Genomic DNA, 20,629 nt, shown 5'->3' with positions numbered 1-20,629 from the left:
AGATTGAAAGTAAATTAAGATTGAAGTGAAAAGATCATCACAACTTCTTAAACATTTTCATGGCTTCACCAATTCAAATCACCATTTCACAAAATCTCGAGACAAGGAGAAAGACAGAGAAAACTACTCTGAACTCATGGGGAAAGCACAACAAAACTTGGAATTCATATAAAAAATCAAAGCCATACAAACTATAACAAGTAAATAACTTATCTCTAAATTTATTCCCAAGAACACTCCTTGAAGTTCCTCTGAATCTCTTCCTTTCTTTACAGCACACGGAATTCCTCTTTGAAGTAGCAAGGAGGAAGAAATCTCTCACTTTCCCTCCACTCTTACAATTTCTCGAAGAATTCCTCACAGTTACACACTCTAGCAAGCTCTCTACACACTAATGGAATATATCTAATCTTCAGGACTACTCTATTTTCGGCCAAAATCTTCTCTTTAAGGATGTGGATGAGTTTTCCCAAGATTTTTTTATGCACCTCTCTAAAATTTGGCCTTATCAATTGTACAAGTACACATAACCGTCAATCCCGCCATCAGTGGCCTCGATGGCGCCGTCAGCGGCCTTCTGGAGATTTTGTTCTGTTGCCTCGGGAAAAGCTCGTCGTCGGCGGCGTCGATGGAGCCGTCGGCGCCCTAGTGTAATTCTCCACATTTTAGTCCTTTTTGCTCCAAATTTGCTCCTTTTTGCATCTTTTTGCTCCATTGACCTTAATTCATCATTCCTGCAACAAAACATCAAAAATACATTTCTTTAAAGTGCAATATCATTAAAAGCAGTATAAAAGAGGTACGAAAATCTCAACATATTTTACTTTGGTCAAGCACCAATTAAATCATACATGCTCTAAGATCAGGAAGTATCTATGTTTAATAGTGTGATGTGTGTTTTAAGATCAGTAGTATCTATGGTTAATAGTGTCGTATGTGTTATTAAGACTGGACAATATTTGTGGCTAGCAGTGTCGTGTATAGACTAAAACCAAGTAGTATATGTGGTTAACTATCATGTGTGGGAAGAGCATGTAGTATTTATGGTTAATAGTATGATGTGTGTTTTAATACAATGTCGTATCGATGGTTAACAATGTGTTGTGTGTTGTAAGACCATATAGTATTTGTGGTTAACAATGTCATGTGTTGTAAGATCATGCAGTATGTGTGGTTACTAGTGTCATGAAAGGTCTAGGACCATATAGTATTTATGGTTAACAATGTCATGTGTGGTAAAACCATGTATTATATGTGGTTAACAATATCATGTTTGATGTGTGCTTTAAGGTCGGATGATATCTGTAGAAAATAAGTGGGGATGATTACATTAGTTGCAATTGGTGATCGAGTGAGCTATTTATTTTTTTCCATCATGGCTCTAGCTAACATTATGAAAACCTAAGGTGTCAAAAGCCTCATTACATATTTGACTGCATAATAATTCACTTGTTTGTGTGCAAAACATCAACCAAATTACCTATAACAAACGACCATCATTGAAAAACTAATTAGGTAAAGTCAAAGGATAAGGGGTTGTTAGATTTGATTGACAGGAATTATAGGAAACCCAAAGCAAAAGATAGGGTCAGGTGGGAAAAGATTTCTAAAAGGTAAATGAAACCCTAGACATTATAAGGAACGTTATAGGAGGACTAACCTAAACTTTAGGAATAACATTCTCGGTCAAGATGCTCATGGTTTTCCGTCATTCCATGACGTTGGTATCTGTCAACTATGACCAACCTCATAAGCAGGAATCCTTCTGATATGTCGAAGCATGGAGGATTCATAGTTTTGAAGCAATCTAAAATACAATTTTCAATAACCATGGGTTACTTTATTATAAGGTATTCCCTCTAGTTTTAGGTGATAGGTTTTTTGTTTTATAATTCATATTCCTTAGCACTAACTGGTACCTATACTAACCAAGATTTATATAATCAGACCAACTTAGGGTAAGTGTATGGCCCTTAGTTTGGTTTCTATGTTAGCTATCCTAAAGTTCATGTTAGATCTACCTAGGTTCTCTTCTCATTCTTTATCTTGTTTTGTTTTAGATGTTTATTTGAAGTTCATGTTTTAAATTCATGTCTTATTTTCAATCCATAAGTTTGTCATTCATGTTGAGAAATAAGGTTTTTCTAAGTTTTGATTTTGTTTCGTTTGAAGGTTTGGTGTTTGCGAAGAAACCTGGAAAGTTCTCATTCTTATTTTTCTTTTATTATATTTTTTGTTTTTTTTTAACATGGAAGAACATATAAATTAAAATATGGAATAAAACATGTAAAACAACACATACACTTAGCCTTGGATTAGACATGGGTTAGGGTTTAGTTGAGATAGACTAAATTTCCAGCTTAAGTTAGTCAAGATTAAGCTAAAGTATGAAATGGATTAACTGATTTGGGTCTGGATAGGACCAAGACTAGTCGGGTTGACTCGGGTGAGCTTAGGTTTCATTTGAGTTTTAGTTTAGGCTTATTTAGGTTGATCTGTGTTAAGCTAGGTTGACCCGGGTGGGGCTTGGTTTGATTAAGGTTGGGGTTTGGGTTAAGTCAAGTCTAAGTCAGGTTTAGGGTTAGTCTTGTATTGGGTTAGGTTTAGATTAAGTTTGGGTTAGACCTAGGTTGGGTTAGGTCTATGTTAGGGTTAGACCTAAGCTGAGTCTGGTTTGGGTTAAGTTTGTGTTGGACCTGAATTGGGTTAGGTCTAAGTTAAGTTAGAGTTATACCTTGGTTAGATCAGGTATATGTTAATTTTGGGTTACACCTCGATTGGGTCAAGTCCGGGTTGAGTTTTGGTTAGACTTGCATTGAGTCGGGTCTAGGTTAATTTTGAGTTAGACCTGGGATGGGTCAGGTTAAGGTTAAGTTTGAGTTATACCTAGGTTGGATCAAATCTAGGTTAGGTTAGGATTTGGGTTAAACATGTATTGGGCCAGACTTATGTTTAAGTACGGTTTTGAGTTAAACTTGGTTTGGGTCAAGTCTAGGTTAGGTTAGGGTTAGACTTGGGTTGGGTCAAGCCTGGGTTAGGTTTAGTGTTAGGGTCAAGTCTGGTTTAGGTAAGTCCTGAATTAGGTTTAGGGTTAGGCTAAGTTCGAGTCGACCCGAGTCAAAACCAAACCCAAGCCTAATCTAAGGCTATTAAGTTGACCTAGCCTAAATTCAACTTAAAAATGCTTAATTTAACAGAAGAAAGGGAGGAAGCTTACCGCAGAAGAGGCTAACCGGAGGAGGAGGCATTCTGGAGAACCTTATTCTTGTTCCTCTATTCAGGCTTTTGTGGAGAGTGTCGTAGTCGCCTATTTATAGACGGGAAGGCAGTGACAGGGCCCTCCAGAGCCATCAGATTAAGTGGCGGGTCGACGGTAAAAATCAATATGACGGTTAATGAGCCACAGATCACCACTGGGCAAGCAATACGATGTTTTGTGGCTTGATCCATTAACGAATATCACATATCGATGACATGTCACCTGAGTGTAGTCAGGCCCAAGCTTGACGTGTCCACATTGAGAAACTTTTGGGTGCAGTCACAACCAAACCAGTCTTGAAAATTCTGAGACACTTTTGGGTGTGGTCATGCCTGAAGTGACCATGCCAGACTAAAAATGGGCAAGTTCACTTTTTAGCCAGTCTAGTTGCACTAGATCAAGAGGTGATGCATGTGCAAGTCCTATGTAATAAAAAATGACTTTGAAACTCGTGGGACCAGTCTTGAGAAAAATCAGTGTATTTTCTATTTAAAGATTGTTCATTGCAAGGTGAATTGTCTGAATCTGAAAGAGAAGGGAAAGAAAGTTACATCTGAGGTAAATGTCAATGTTATTGTGGAAAGATGTGAACACATGGAGTCAGATGTATCATTTTTTACAGTTTCTCATATTTTGTTTACAGATGATTAATGTTGGATTTTGTATACAAGTGCTACCTATAACATTTGTCTGCTTCGAGGGTGGTTCTATTCATATAAGGAGCTAGATAACGGTGCAAAGACTATGTACAACGATCAATCTTGCTGTGTTATTAGTGTAGGGAGTATCTTTATCAGGATGCATGATAACACTGTGAGGAAAATGACTAATATTAAAAATGTTTCATATATCAGGAAAAAAATAGTGTCAGTTGGGGCTTTAGAGTGCAAGGGCTACAAGGTAGTTATTGATGCAGGAGTTCTAAGGACATTTCATGAAGCAATGATTTTTATGAAAGGGGTTTTCCATCACAATCATTACCATCTTCAGGATAGTAAAGTGATTAGAATGGCTCTTGTTGCTTATAATTCTTCTGACACCACTATGTTGTGGCATGTGTGACTAGCTCATACTAGAGAAACTTCACTTCAGGCTTTTGTGAAGAAAGGATTTATCAAAGAAGCATGCACTTACAAATTTTTTTTTTTTTTTAACATTGTGTGTTTAAAAAAAAAACACATGTATCTTTTGGGAATATCATCGACAGTACAAATTATATTTTAGAGTATATTCACACAGATGATTGGGGCCTAATGAAAGCATCATTCAGCGGGCGAAGACATTGACTTTTTTATTGATGATTACTCAATGTATGTTTGAGTGTACACCGTGAATCACAAATGCAAAGTGTTGGAGATTTTCATAACTTGGGAGAAGTGAATTGCGACACAGACTAGTAAAAATATCATGTTTATCAAATAAGACAATGAGGGCAAATACACTTCAGATGCGCTCTTATAAGAGTATCAGAGAACTAGGAAAGAGCACTACTTCATTGTTCAAGAGAAACCACAATAGAACGAGGGTGGGAGAGAAGATGAACTAAACTTTAGTAGAGAAATTTAGGTGTATGTTATCCAAAGCCAGGTTGGATAGAATCTAAGGGGTCCAGGCCATAGAATATGTCTATCACTTTGTGAATCGTCTGCCTTTTGTAGCTAGCAGGAAGAAGATCACAAAGTAGATGTGGTCAAGGCATCCTTTTGGAGATTATGAGCACATGAGAGTGTTTGAGTGTTCAACTTACTACCATGTGCAAAAGGATAAACTATAACCACAAGCAAAGAAAACAATCTTCATTGGCTTCAGGCATGGATTTAAGGTCTTCAAGCTAAGTGATCGGTCATAAAGGAAGGTTTTGATGAGCAAGAAAGTTAGAATTGATGAGACAAGCTTGTTGAAAAATTGAGACTCAAATCAAGTGGAGAGTTTTATTGGGATCACAGATATGCAACAGAAGTCAGAGTTTGGTGCAACTCAATTTGTTCCGCAATTTTCATCCACTCCGACTAAGATATTAGATGTAGTTGCAGCTTAGGAGGTATCTATTGATAATTCTCATGAGGATGTGAAAGAACATGTGGAGGACGAAATTCCTGTTCAGGAGTTTATTGTTATGAGCAAGACAACGTGCCAAAATGTCTCAAAGTTAGCTTGGTTGAGGGATCACATTACATTTTTACTTTCAGTTGTAGAGGCAGAAACTCATTTGTACTACAAAGAAGCGGTGGAGAGCGCAGACTAAGATTTTTGAAGACTTGGTTGAGGGATCACATTACATTTTTACTTTCAGTTGTAGAGGCAGAAACTCATTTGTACTACAAAGAAGCGGTGGAGAGCGCAGACTAAGATTTTTGAAGACTTGGTTGAGGGATCACATTACATTTTTACTTTCAGTTGTAGAGGCAGAAACTCATTTGTACTACAAAGAAGCGGTGGAGAGCGCAGACTAAGATTTTTGAAGAGCAGTGATGGATGAAGAGATGGTGTTTTTTCAAAAGAATGGTACTTGCAGTTGGTGATGTTTCTTTTAGGAAGGAAAGTCGTTATGTGCAAATGAGTTTATGTAAAAAGGAAGGATCTTATGGAGTTGATGTGCAGTACAAGATAAGATTAATAGCAAAAGACTTTGCACAACGAGAATAGACTGATTATGATGAAGTGTTATCCTCAGTGGTCAAACATTGCTCAATCCATATTATCTTAACACTTGTATCACAATACAATCCAATCTTGGAACAACTCTATGCGAAGATTGCATTTGTACACTAGAATTTACAAGAGGAGATCAACATGTTACAACCTTCTGGATATGGAGCATCAAAAGACATAATTTACAAATTGGATAAGTCTTTGTATGGATTGAAGCGGCCCCATGATAGTGATATAAAAATATGATTTGTTCTTAAGGGGACTTGAGTACATAAGGAGTCAGTATGATCATTGTGCATATTTCAAGAAAATGATCAAAAGTGAATTCATTAACTTGCTTTTATTTATTGATGATATGTTCATTGCATCTGCTAGTCAGATTGATGTTGATAGGATGAAGAATCAACCATCCAATTATTTTGAAAAGAAGGAGCTGGATGAAGCTCGCAGAATTCTTAGAATGGAGAGTCTCAGAGTCAAAGCAGCTGGAATGATTTAACTCTCGTAAGGAGTTTACGCTTATAAGGTGTTGAAGAAATTTGGGGTTGATGACTCGAGCAAGGCTGTGAGTTTACCCATTGCATTTTACTTTCAGTTGATTTCAGATCAATATCCTAAAGATGATCGAGAGTTGATAAATATGTGATCAGTTTTATATCCTAGAGCAGTGGGCAATTTGATGTATGTCAGTGTTCCTACTAGACCAAACATTGCACAAGCAGTTGGTGTCGTAAGCAGGTTTATGCATGATCCAGGAAGGAGTCATTGACCGGGTGTGAAAACTATTTAAAGGTATCTGAATGATACAGTTGATGTTGGCTTAGTTTTTGAGAGGCAGTCATCTATTGCAGATCTGTGTGTAAGCTGCACTTACTCATGCTTTGTAGGTAAAATGGATAGATGGAGATCTACAGTTGGTTATTTATTCACATTGACAGGAGATCCAGTTAATTGAAGGTTAGTTCTTCAGTCTACTATTGTTTTGTCTACTACTGAGGTTAAGTACATGAAAATCACGAAGGTGATGAACAAAGCTATACGGATGCTGAGTTTATTGGATGACTTGAGAGTTAATCAAAAGTCTCAGATGATGTTGTATAATAGTCAGAGTGTGATATTCTTGGCCACAAATCCAATTCATCATGCTCATACCAAGCACATTGACGTTAGACACCACTTTTTTCAGGACTTAATTGAATAAGAAAATGTTCTATTGAAAAAGATAGATACATAGGAGAATCCAATGACGATGCTCACGAAGGTACTACCAGTCCAGAAGTTCACCTACTGCAGAAATTTGCTGAACATCCAAGCTCAGGACTGGTTATCCAGTTGAGCATTTTTAAGAACAACACTATGCATGATCATTTTGGGAGGGGGTACATAGATAACCATCTTAGTGCAGTTGAATTGGAGTTTGAAGCTTATTTGGTCATCTCTCACTTCCTTGAAAGTAAGTGATGAGGTAGAGATTATTGTATTTATGACATTATTTACTTTTATTGTAATTAGTGGTTTTTTTTTGTTTTTTGGCTTTATTTACTTGTATGCTCTAGTCCTTCTCTATGAAAGAGACTTAGGGCTCATGAGAGAGTTATGGTGAGGAAGTGTTGAGTTGTAACCCCAAGCTGTTTTTTTCTTTCGTTTCTCTCCATCCAGTGCTAGCGGAAACTCCCTTCCACGTGGAGGTAGGCGACTCGACGCTGAACTACATAAATTTTTCATGTTTGATTGTTAATGTGTGAATTTCTACGCTTTCACATTTTTCACAATACACTACTCCCTTAACCGAATCATCAAACGGTTGACGTTTAATGTGACCAAACCATATAAGATGATTCTCTCTAATCTTATCCGCCATTACAGCTACACCAACCCTATCACGGATATATTCATTTCGCTTTTTTGTCTCTAAGTGTCAAGCCACTCTCCAGCCAGGCATTCTCAGCTCAGCAGCACTTAACTTTATTTTATGAAAGCTTTGAACTGTGAAAAAAAACAAAAAAAACAAAAAACAATAAACATCGTTTTGCAAGTAGAATTTACCTATTTAAATTTGTTACTGCCTTTATGATGCCGCATACACTGAACTATAAAAAAAAGAAAAAAAAAACATCATTTTGCAAATATGATTCACCTTGGCTATCTGAATCTGTTACTGTCTTCATGATGCTGCAAGTACTAAAATTCTGCAGGTAAAGAAAAATCCACTTACAAATGAAGGCATTGCCTTCATAAAAATGCAAAATTTTCTGCATTACGCTATTTTCTCCTTCGTTTCTTTCAGCACAGGCTTCGCACGTACATGCCAGCATGGGTTGAACTTTAACAAGCATGAAATCTTTCATAGTACATATTTCAATCCTTAATTAGAATTTGTCTGAACACAGGTCTTACCGGTTTGCCACTTTCTTGTGTGAGTCTCCTCTCTTTAAAGCTAAAAACCCTATGTCATTGTCTTTCAATCAATCAGGCCGTCGCCCTGCTACCGAAAGTGACCAAAAAAAAAACAGTACTATTGACTTGAGAAAAAATAAGCTTATTTCGGCATAAAATTTAAACAAGTTAACAAGGGTTAATCAACATTTTTGCCTTTACAAATGCTATTTCATCGGGGCTGTATTTCTGGAAAAATTTACATTCGGAGTCCGGATGTGCGGACAACGACCGGGATGCAGTGAGGAGGGCGAGGTCCAATTCCTGCCCTCCGCCGATGCATCCGGACCATTGTCCGCACATCCAGACATCCGGATGTAATAATTTTTCTTATTTATGAGAAAAGTTCGTTTAAAGGCAACATATTGAAAAGCTCCATTCTGATGCTTCGACATTGACACGGAAGATGACTGTTTGAAAATAGATAAAATAGGGGAGAAGCAGTGAAATCACAGTGACAGTCAAGCAAGGGAGAAGCGGTGAAATCAAAGTGAGAGACAAACGAATGCAGAAATTAAGTCAAAAAATCATGGTGTTTTCGCATTTAGAATTTGGCCAAAGACGACGTTATGACGGAAGCAAAGTTCGGCGAGAGTGCTCCTCCAAAGGAGAGTTCTCCTTTTTCTTAGCTTTTTGTACACTACCAAGGAGCCCAGAAGCTCCATCAAACGAAGCCTCAATCTATGGGAAAAAATTTGCGTGCGATAGACGTACGCAGCGCTGCGTACGATATTGAGGTTATACTGAGGGTACAAGGGGGTTATATCCGCTGTATAACCCCTTGTAACTTCTCTGTAACCTTCTGTAACTTACATGTAATCTATTAATAAATTCTTAATATATGATAATAGAAGCGCAGAACTTATTTTAGGTTACAGGTAGGTTACAGGGATTTTCAGGGAAGATACAAGGAGTTAAATATAACCCCCTTGTACCCTCGGTATAACCCCAATATCGTACGCAGCGCTGCGTACGTCTATCGCACGCAAATTTTTTCCCAATCTATTAGTGCTTAGTTTCAATCATTCATTTTTGTCCTTTTAGACTTATTTTTTTCAATTTAATTTACAAAAAAATATTTTTATCCACGAAAGATAAAAGAAAGTGGATATATATAGCAAGCAATGAAAGAAGCGACTTTTGAGTTTGTTTATAACGAAACAGACTATAGGTTTCTTAAGAGAACAGATTAAACTGTATATATTATAACAGATGTTATTTAAGAGATGTAATTAAGTCATATTTTCTTACATATTTGTGAACAAGTAATTTATTTTTAAAAGTCAGCATGCAACATTATATTTTTTCAAAAGTAACCATTACCATTCAAGTGTTGTTGACAATTACTTACGATTTTTTCCTACAATGTTATGCTTCCACTAGCATTGAATCCTTTTTTTCTCTTACATCATGGAATTATAGAAGTAAATTGCAAAATATAAAATTACTTTCGTGTATAGACTATGAGTCTGTTTGGGCAGCGATGGTTTATAAAAAATAAGCTGTGAAGCAGCTGAAAAATAATCTGATGTTCAAAAAGTTGCGGTAGTTATTATAATTTTTTTTTCTAAAAAATGTCAGATCGCAGCTAGAAAGCTGTCGCCGCACCTAGTTAGGACCGGTGAGAAATAGATATTTCAACGGTAACATTTTGAAAAAACTACCAAAACACAGTTTACCCTGACAGACAATATAAATCATACATAATTAGACTATGCATATTAGAATATTAAGAGTTAACTTTGATTTTAAATGGTGACTTTGGATAATTTTTTGAATTCTTAGTATTTATTATATCTAAAAATTACTATAAAGTCTATTAATATTCTCTTGGGATCTGTTTGGAGTGATAAGTCAAGCTATTAATTTGAGCATAAAAATTACTTCAAATTTTAGCTTTTTTGGTTTTTATTAGAGCCAATAGCCCTAATAAAGAAGAGAGTTTTCGTAAAATTTATCTAGCAACATTATTTAAAAGCACTTTCAAAAGGATCTACGACAGCGGTATTTAAAAGTGCTGGCTGCTTGGGCTCCTTTTGGGGCCGCATTTTTCGAGCGTCGCGGCCCCAAACCACAAAGTTTTGATTTTTTATCGGGATTTCTTGTAGCGGTTGCGGATTGGCCCTAATATATGTTATACAATATTGTTATTTTGCCTCGCCACGGTTCCCCTCCAAGCGAATCACATCATTATGTTCTCTAAGATATGATATGCTCGACTGATATATGATCTACTTGATTCAACTATTAATTTCTACAATTCTCTAACAAATAATTTATATTGGTTGCCATTTATATACTTCAAATTTAATTGTATTATGTAAGCTTTAAATGATTTAACTACATAATATTTAAACTTTAAAGGCGAAGCTTATTATATTATTTTTGTTATAATTATTCAATATAGAAATAAACTTCAGCTAATTATTTGGTAATTTTATGACCTTATTTATATTCTTTAAACATAAACTATTAGCAGTTTAATATCTTCCCCTCTTATTGCATTTGCAAAAGTGTATGCTTCAAATGTTCATTATATTACCTTATTGAATTGTGGCAATTTCAAATCAAGTATATATGTATTTGTATATATAGCATCCCCATAGGATGCATGTTTTGCACTAGAAGTTGTGCTAATAAAATGATTTTTTTTATGATCCCAATAATAATAATTTGTATATCTTCTTTATTCATAGATTGGATCTCAACAAGGGTTATATATATAAATTTCTTTTGGTTTAACAAGACAACTTACCCTCCAAATTAAGAAAATCTATTACGTGCGGCTGATCAACGGTCTGAATACGGCCACACTGCCGTGGATATCATCACGGCCCATCAAGAATCGTCCAGACGTGCGGTCGTCACGCATAATAATTTCTCCAAATTAATAATCCTCAACATCCAACTTAAAATTTTTACTCTCTACCACCACAAAGTCGAACCGTTGCAAATGTATGTGTGCCTGCATGCACATAGGATGCACGTTTTGCACTAGAAGTTGTTCTAATAAAATGAAATTTTTTATGATTCCAATAATAATAATATTTTTTTCTTTTTTTTTATTCAAAGAATGGATCACAACAAGGGTTATGTGCATAAATTCTTTCTGGTGTAACAAGACAACTTACCCTCCAAATTAAGAAAAAAACTATTACATGCGGCTGATCGACGTGGATATCACCGCAGACGTGCCGTCGCCACACGTAATAATTTCTTCAAAATTAAGAATTCTCAACATCCAACTTAGAATTTTTACTCTTCTGACAACCACAAAGTCTAACTGTTGCTCATGTACGTGTGCATCCATGCATGTAACAGTAATGCAACTAATTATTTTAAGCATCAAAGCACGAATTCAATTCCTCAACTGAAATTAAGCTTTCTTGGATATACCAATCTTCTGGTTATTTTATGCTACTTCAGCCATGGGATTAAAGACAAGGGAAGAATAGGATGGTCCTGTAAGTGATAAATATACTTAGCAATAACGGGCACAATCATGAAAGATTATTGTTCTAACATCTAACGGTTCATTTGGCATTGTTTTTTTTTTTTTTTTTAATTTTCACTTTTCTCTTTGAAAACATATTGGATAGTATAATTTTATACGCCACACACATATAATATATATATATATATATATAGTGTGTGTGTGTATATGCGCGGGCGCTCGTGTTAAAAGAAATGACCAAAGACTATTATATGAGCCTCCAACTACTCCTGATGTGCGTAACAATTCGAGTACCACCTTTCTAAGGCCAACTGTGCCAGAGGGGATGCGAACCCCCGACCCGAGGGGTTTTATAACGAGGATGCCAACCAACAAACCTAGGTACGCACACCGAGGATGGAAACCAACAGGTCGAGATACGCAAATAAAACATTTCGAATTCCACTGAATGAATTATATATAAATGACTTGATGTTTAAGAATATTCGAAACATCTAAAAGTTATTATGAGTGTGTTGAGAATTTTAGAGTGAAGAAAGCGAAAGAATCGATACAAATTAAGAAGAAAACATAGAGATTTAACGAGTTTCGACAATTTTCCTACATCCTCGGGAGCAGAGCAGCGGCTTTTCTTTCAATTCAGAAAAAGAGTACAAGATCTCATTAGAGTATATATATGTATAGCACATGTATAATAAATAATCACAGAAGTACCCCTATACCGCACCGTAGGGGCGTTGCCCCCAACCCACATAACGTAAGTCCCCCCGATTAGACAGATGCTTCCGCCCGCAAGCTCCACTATGCTCGCTCGCTCGCTCCTTTCCGCTCCAACATTTGTCCCTTAGCTGGTATATGAGTCATACCTAACAGAATGATTTTAAAAACTATCACAATCATATATGCTTTAAGCCAAATCAAAACACAAATAAAACAAAAAATAAAAAATGAATAGGGATCCCAACCAAAACTAGGAAACTTTATAAATTCGTTAACCATTATAATGAATATCCAGTAAATATCCACTTATTATTCCCCCTCGCTTACCTTGTGGCATATGTCTTCCTCAACAAAGAAAGAATAGAGTCCATGCAAAAAACACGATTAGTTCAGAATGACAGTCTTTATTAGTGATATGATTTACTTGGCATCTTTAAGCAGACTGTAAGTGCTCTTTTGTGTCAGCATATCACCATAAGCTATTGTAGCAATGTTCTTTGATTAAGAATTCTGATGCCAATATAAAAATGTACACAAAAATTGATAGTTTTGATGAGAAAATTTTGTATTATTTAACTTGCAAGGCTGTTAAAATATTTACAGAACTGTTGTGGGAAAATGTATTTTTTAAATTTAAAGAAGATCTAAACTCCTTCATATTTAGATTTTTGAAAAACAGGAGAAAAAGCCATCGTTAAACATGACATTACAGCTTTCTGGGAGGCAAAGTGACCAAAAAAACTGTCCTAAACAGACTTTTAGATTTCATTAAATTGCTTTAAACTAGAAATTACATTCTGAACCTTTTAGTTTTTTTTAATTATTTCATTGGATGTGTTAAAACATAATCTAAACTTAAAAATATAATAAGATGACTAAAGCTCATCAATGATATGATTCAATTTCCACTCATAAAGTAGATAGAAAATAAAAACATCAATTTTATTAAAAAAAAATTTCAATCAGTATTCTAGTTGAAGTTTGGCTATAATTACAGTCTGACTCGATTGCATTTCAGTCTTAGAATCTTAGAATACCAATTGAGGTTAATCAGAAAACTGTTGTTCCACTGATTGAAGCGAAGTTTATGCCTTATTCTTTGAAATGTGGGGATTGGAAGCTGCAGCAGCTTCCAGGCCAGGAGAATCTTTCCTTAGCAAAAGAAATTATTATCAGAACAATAATGGCAATCATAAGTAGGCTAAGTTCTAGCATTTTCTTGTGAAAATGAGATATATTGTGATTCACTAAGAATTTGAACTTCAAAGCAGTTTTACTTGTTAAAATTGCATGATAAAATGGCATTTAAGATCAAACTTATAATAGATGTTAAGTTTTAATTAGTACTAATACAAGCATCGTGATAATCATAGTATTTCTCTTGCATTTTTTATTTTGTGAGTTCTTTTCTTTAAGAATGTAGCTTATGCTCTTAGATTTACATACAAATCACTTAATTTTTTCTTTTTCTTACAATAAGGATGGGAAGCACGCTCAACTTTCTCCATTATCTTAACATTGGTCATTTGGGGCTTTGTAAGCATATGAAAACATATTATTTTTCTATGCAAATTAATTGTTTCATCACATATGCTAGACTTTAATTATATGCATATTGTGTAATGAAGTGCTTTTTTTTTTTTTTTTTTCATGTAAGATGAATGATTGATGTGTTAAGCATCATTCTACATGCATATTATCTTTTCCTCATCTATTTAAAATTTTAAGTTCTCAAATTCAATCTTATTAATTAATGTGAAATAACATGTCAATATTAAGACTTTGAATTGAGTATTATGAGTTATGTATGGCTAAATCTTAAACCTACAAATATCTCTATGCTCATTTGTACTCTCAAACCTATTAAAGACATATATATATAATCTATCCTATGGAATTTTATGGATGGGAGGTATGGTTTTAAGATTAATATTATCCATGTTTTATGTAACCTTTTAAAATTTTATGTATTTAAAGCTCATATCTCCAAAGATTTATTGATGCAGAACAATGTAAGCTTATTTCTACAAATAAAGATCGTATTTTGTGTAGAGGAGAATTAATAGCAATGAGATATGGTCAAAAATTAAGAAGAAATTATAAGAATCAAATGAAAGCTAGAAAACATTCAAACTCTCAGGAAAATGATGCTAAAGGTCTGCTTATAAGAATCAAAGCAATAATCCAAGAAAGTGCCCAATTAAGAGTCCCTTCGAGGACCTTCACAAGAGTCATTTCAAGAAGAAATATTTAAATTTATATTTTATTATTTATATTACAAATATAGTCTATTGAAAGTTTGAATTTTCAAATTCACAGGCTTTAATGGCTGATCATAAAAAAAAATCTATTAGAAAGGTTGTTAGCACCTTCCTTCACTACCATTCTCGTCAAAATTTTCTTCTCATTTTATTGACTTTTTATTATTATTGTAATCCATATACATAGGGCTGATGTGTAATGACTTTTGATCAATTATTGAATGAAATATTTGAGTAAGAGTTTTCTCTCTTGTTCCTTGGTGCTTTTGTGGCTTCAAGTGTTGTCATATCTTCACTGAAATTAGGTATTTATATTTGTTTTTCTTTTAAGTTATTCATTAATCCTCCATAACACTTGGTATACATTCTTCACCACTTTTCGTCCATGTTCTAAGTTTCCTATTATATCAACAAACTAACAACCAAAGTCTCGCAACCATTCCAAACCCTTCTTCATAGCTCTTGGCCATGCATTAACATATTAAGGTCTAGCCTTGTTCCTGAACCCTAAACAACATTGTAAACCTATCAAAAATAATTCATATAATCCATATCATAATTACACACCCTAATAAAACCATGAATACTTATTTCTAGTCATTTACCCAAACTTATTCCACTTTTCCAAAGAGATGTTCAAATCAACCCAAACTAATCTTGGTATTTTAGCTATCATTCCCCTCTAAAGCTCTTAACATTCCACCAAAACTAACACATCACATATTTAGAAATAACATCAAATATTAATAGCAAATTTTAGGATTTTATCTCATTAAAAGTCCACCCATATCCATCATATTTGGTATCAGATCAAATCTAGGAAGGCGCCATGTAATGATAAATTTTTGTGGGGACAATTTTTTCCTTATGGTGTGCCTAATGATTCAACCATTAAAGTTACGATTATTATAAATTTCACCATCCTTAATAAATTAAGTAATAAATTTTAGTTATTATTCTCTTGCATGCATGAGAAGATCAGCTTTTCAAACACGTATCTTAATTTTTTTACTTGCTATTTTACCAAATATCAACTATATAGCTTTCATTAATATAATAAAATTTTTTAATCTTCATGAATTAGGTATTATATTTTAATCATGATTCATTTGTATACATGTGAAGATGAGTTTGTTGCTTCATTTTTTTAGTGAACTTTTATGAGTTTTTTAAACTTGCATTTTATGTATTTTTCTTTTTCTTTTACCAAATATCCACTAAAAAACCTCCCATTACTCAAAAAGAATTTAAGATTTTTTTTCAAGCTAATCTTTTAAATTTTTCTAATATTTGGTTTATTACATAGTTAATCACTTTTAATGATTACTTAGATTAAAATTTTTACTTTATTTTGAAAATGATGTAGTTTTTTGTTTTTGTTTTTTTTTTTTTTTTTTTTTTTTTTTTTTTTTTTGCATATTTGCTTGATTTTCAACTTGACATTAATAGTTTTTATTTCTCATATTGGATGCATATTTTCTATTTTTATTTTCATCTACTTAATTCTACCAAGTAGAATTTTTGAAGAATGGGATAATAGATGCAGAATAATGTAAGATTATTTGTATAGATAGAAATCACTTTTTGTATGGTGGAGAACTAAGAAATGCAATGATATATGATAAAAAATTAAAAAAATAATTAAAAAACTTAAGTAAAAGCTAAAACAAATTTAAACTTTCACGCAAATGTAGCCAAACGTCCACTTATAACAGCCCAAACAAGAGCTTACGAAAGTGTCCAACAAGTGTCCATTCAAAGCCCATCATAAGAGTCATATCAATAAGAAATATTTAAAATTGTATTTTATTGTTTATATTATAATTTAATGTTCTAGAAAGTTTGAGTTCTTAAATTTGGAGGCTTTTATGGCTAATCACAAAAAAATAATAAATTAGGAAAATAGTTAGCATATTTGTCTATTAAAAGACCTACAATTCCCTTCCAAATTTCCTCCTCATTTTCTTCACCTTCTTATCGTTTTAATGTCTATAAAAAGGCTGACTTGTAATGACTTTTGATCAGTTTTTGAATAAAATATTTGAGTGAGAATTTTCTTCTTTTTTACTTGGTGCTTGGTAGCTTCAAGTGTAGCATTTTCTTTGGTGAGATTAGATCTTTTGTTTTTCTTTTAAATTATTAATTAATCATCCATAATGCTTGCTCTAAATTTTCAACACTCTGCATCCATGTTCTAAGCTTCCAATTATATCAATAAACCAACAATCAAAGCCTCACAACCATTCAAAACCTCTCTTCATAGGTCTTAGCCAAGCAAGAACATATTAAGGTCTAGTCTTGTTTCCTAACCTTCAAAACCAATATAAATCAATCCAAAACCACCCATATACTCCATATCATAAGTAAACACCCTAAGCTAACCGCCAATAATCATTTTTATCCATTTACCTAATCTTAAGCCACATTTCCAAAGAGATAATTCAAATTAGCTCAAACAAGTTTAATCAAGAGTAGTCTTGATATTTTAGCTATCATTCCTCGTTAATTTTTTAATATTCCACCCCAAAATACACATCACATCTTTATACCTAACACCTAACTTTAATAGTAAATTTTAGTATTTTATCTCATCAAAAGACCACCCACCTCCATCATTTATCCTTAAATTTTATGATGTGAGATACTTATGTGTTAGAGATACATATACTATTTTATGGAACCCAATGCATTAATTAAAGATAAGGTTTTAAATCAAAATTTATTTATCTTAGTTATGTTTTTATGTATAAGTGATAAACTTAAGGTTTTGTCATGTGAATTTTTCATATTTGAAATTCAAATTTATTGATTGATTTCATGCATATGTTTTGGCATGTATTTATGCCAGTTGCCCACCAAGAGTATTATACATGTGAGTTGGCATGCTTGTACATTGATAATCATTTTAGATTCATGGAATCTTATGTATGCCTAGAGCTTATATTATTCTATATCCACATTGAGTATCAAGAATTTCATGTGTTATCTATATCAGATGTCAACTTCAATCATTAAAAAATATTCAATTATTGTGTTGAATTTCTTTATTCTTAAATATATAGATATTTAATAGATATTTGAAATTTAAGTGGATATGCAATAGATTATATTCAGAAAGAAACAAACTCACTAATGTGTTTTCAAATGGTGTTGAAGTTTCATTTTTTTGTGGCATCACAACTTTCTACGTACCATTTTGAGGGTAAGTTTTGATGCCTTTGTTCGAGGCACAAGAATCAATCTATCTTAATTCCATATGAGATTATGTTGGATATGTATTATAAAAAATTTCAACCTAATTATCGGTATTGAATTGAACATGGAAAGAAGGAACCATATTTTGAATATGATCAAGTTGGTGCTTGATCAAGCTCTGCCCCTTCAAGTGAATATGATCCTACCATATTTGAAGAAATGGTATTTGATGTAATTAGTTATACTTACTTTATTAAACATGTGGCTTGGGATGAGCCACCAAATAGCAAAGCAAAAAAGTCTATGCATTATTGAATGTCACACAACGATCATTGTGGGAGGATTGCATAATACACGCTGAGTTAATAGTGGTATTTAGGATGTTGAGTATTAAATCCAAATATACTATACCTATATAATGTTTTAATCAAATTGTAGGGTTATTAATGGAGATAAGCCCCAATGAAAATTTAGTACCGGAATACTTGTATAGAATGAAAAATTAGTTTTGAAGTTAGACTTGACATCAAAGAAGATAGATTGTTGTACTGATTGTTGCGTGTTGTATTATCAAAGTGATGTAATGGAGGCAAAATGTAAGTTTTATGGTGTTAAGAGATTTAGACCACATTCTCATAAGAGAAATAAAAAAAAAAATTAATATAAATGTATGTTTTACTTGTCTCTTATTCCACATCTTCAAAGATTGCTCACCTCTATATGTATTGTTCCACAGATGAGATGACATCATAACAGGAGAAAAATATTTAGTTGTCAATCGACCATTAAATTTTAGCAACTAATAAATCAGTCGCTAACCTGTATTGGCTAAACTATTTAGTCTAACCTATATTGACTGAATTATTCAAGCTTTGTTTTTTTTTTTTTTTTTTGCGGCCAAGGTTTTATCGACTGATAAAAATCAAGCAGTGATCTAAGTTAATGATTGAAATTTGCTTTTTTACCGATTGATTTTAAGATCAGCGACTTTCCAGTAGTGAAAGAAAACAAAAAAAAAAGAAGAAAAAAGGGTTTAGATCTAGAATGCTTAAGAATTATACTATAATGAGTTTAAGTATAAGAGATTATGTATTAGACTTCCACTGTAATCTTTTATTTATAGGTTCTAATTGATTATTAAATGTTAAAGAAAAAACTATACATTGAAATGAAGAATTAGAAAAGTTATACAGTAAAACCCGGTGGTACATTATTAAAAATTCATTATATGCATAACCAAATTACAGTAGTTATCTCATACTATTAAAAGGATAATGTCACAAACTTCATGTCTAAGGCTACAAATTAATAGCTAACACCACAAGCTTATTGGATGAGGTTGTACGCTTTGTTAGGGCAAGTATGCTTGAATGAACAATGACGCAACCTCTCCTCAGTATTTATGTATTTACATTAACTTTGGTTGTTCATGTCTACTTTATTGAGTTAAAATAAGCCCTAAAATATTATTTTGAATAATACCACTAAGCCCAAGAGATATTTTTAGTGCTTTGTTCTATCGTCAATCTTTATATTTTAGTTTTATAATTGTGATAAATGTAAATCATCCTTAGTTTATTCTTCTCTTTTGCTTCAAAGATTCTTGCTCTCGTAGCCTTTCATAGAATGATTTTTCATTTTTTTAGTTTTTTATATTAGCTTCTCGTCAAGGTTTAAACTAATACTTTGTTCAAATTCAAGTTAAAGCCATCTTTTAATAAGAAATAACATTTAATCCCACTTCTTAAAGACATTTTATAGCTAAACTTTTTTTATTTATTTAAGTGCCTTTAAGACTTTTATGCAATATAATTGAATAATAAAGTATTTGAATTTAATTTTGGGGGTCACCATATAAAGGTTTATAAAGAATGGATGAGATAAGAGGGCAATTGCAACAATTTATTGTTCATAAAAGGGTCACATACATGATTGTAACTACTATTACAAGAATTTCTTTGGCATGATGTATAAAACTTTAGAAATAATTAAATTTTTAAAATGCATAAAAAAATTATTAATGAATATAATCATTATTTGCAAAGTATTACTAAAATTTTCAAAATTCAAAATTTTTAATTCGTAATAAATTAAATAAATCAAATAAAATTTTCATGAAATATTTTATTATATTATGTTATACCGCGGGTGTAACCTGAATGAAACTTCGATTTAACGTCGTCGCTGCGGAAGGAGATTTATACTATTGTTGTAACTCGATTATAACCGCCGTATAACTGACTTTCAAGCCCGTATAGCGGTACAACGCTTGTAACCGCAGATTAGAGATTGTACCCTTCTTGTAATTGCCATGTAACAGACGATTAAGCCCGTTCAATTGGAACCGCGCGTGTACCCTGAATGTAACTGCGTTGTACATGATTTAAATCGGTGAGCGCAAAGCATGATATTTAAGCAGCTAGGTTGCCTCCTCGCATTCGGGTTTCTGAGCCTCTCCGAAGTCCGCGACTTTGGCCTCTACCAAATTAGTCTTCGTGGTCTCGGCGACGACCTCTTCCATTTTAGTGTTCCTTCGCCTAAGCAATCCACACTCTATTGCGAAAGGAAGACGATGAAGGAAAACCCTAGCACGCGCAAAAGCCTGTTTTCGAAAATGAAAAGTCAATGTCTTGGTTTCTACCTTTTACCAAG

Source organism: Phalaenopsis equestris, unplaced genomic scaffold (assembly GCF_001263595.1).
Source record: "Phalaenopsis equestris unplaced genomic scaffold, ASM126359v1 Scaffold000402, whole genome shotgun sequence".
NCBI classification, from domain to species: Eukaryota; Viridiplantae; Streptophyta; class Magnoliopsida; order Asparagales; family Orchidaceae; genus Phalaenopsis; species Phalaenopsis equestris.
Note: the sequence above shows the minus strand (reverse complement) of the source record.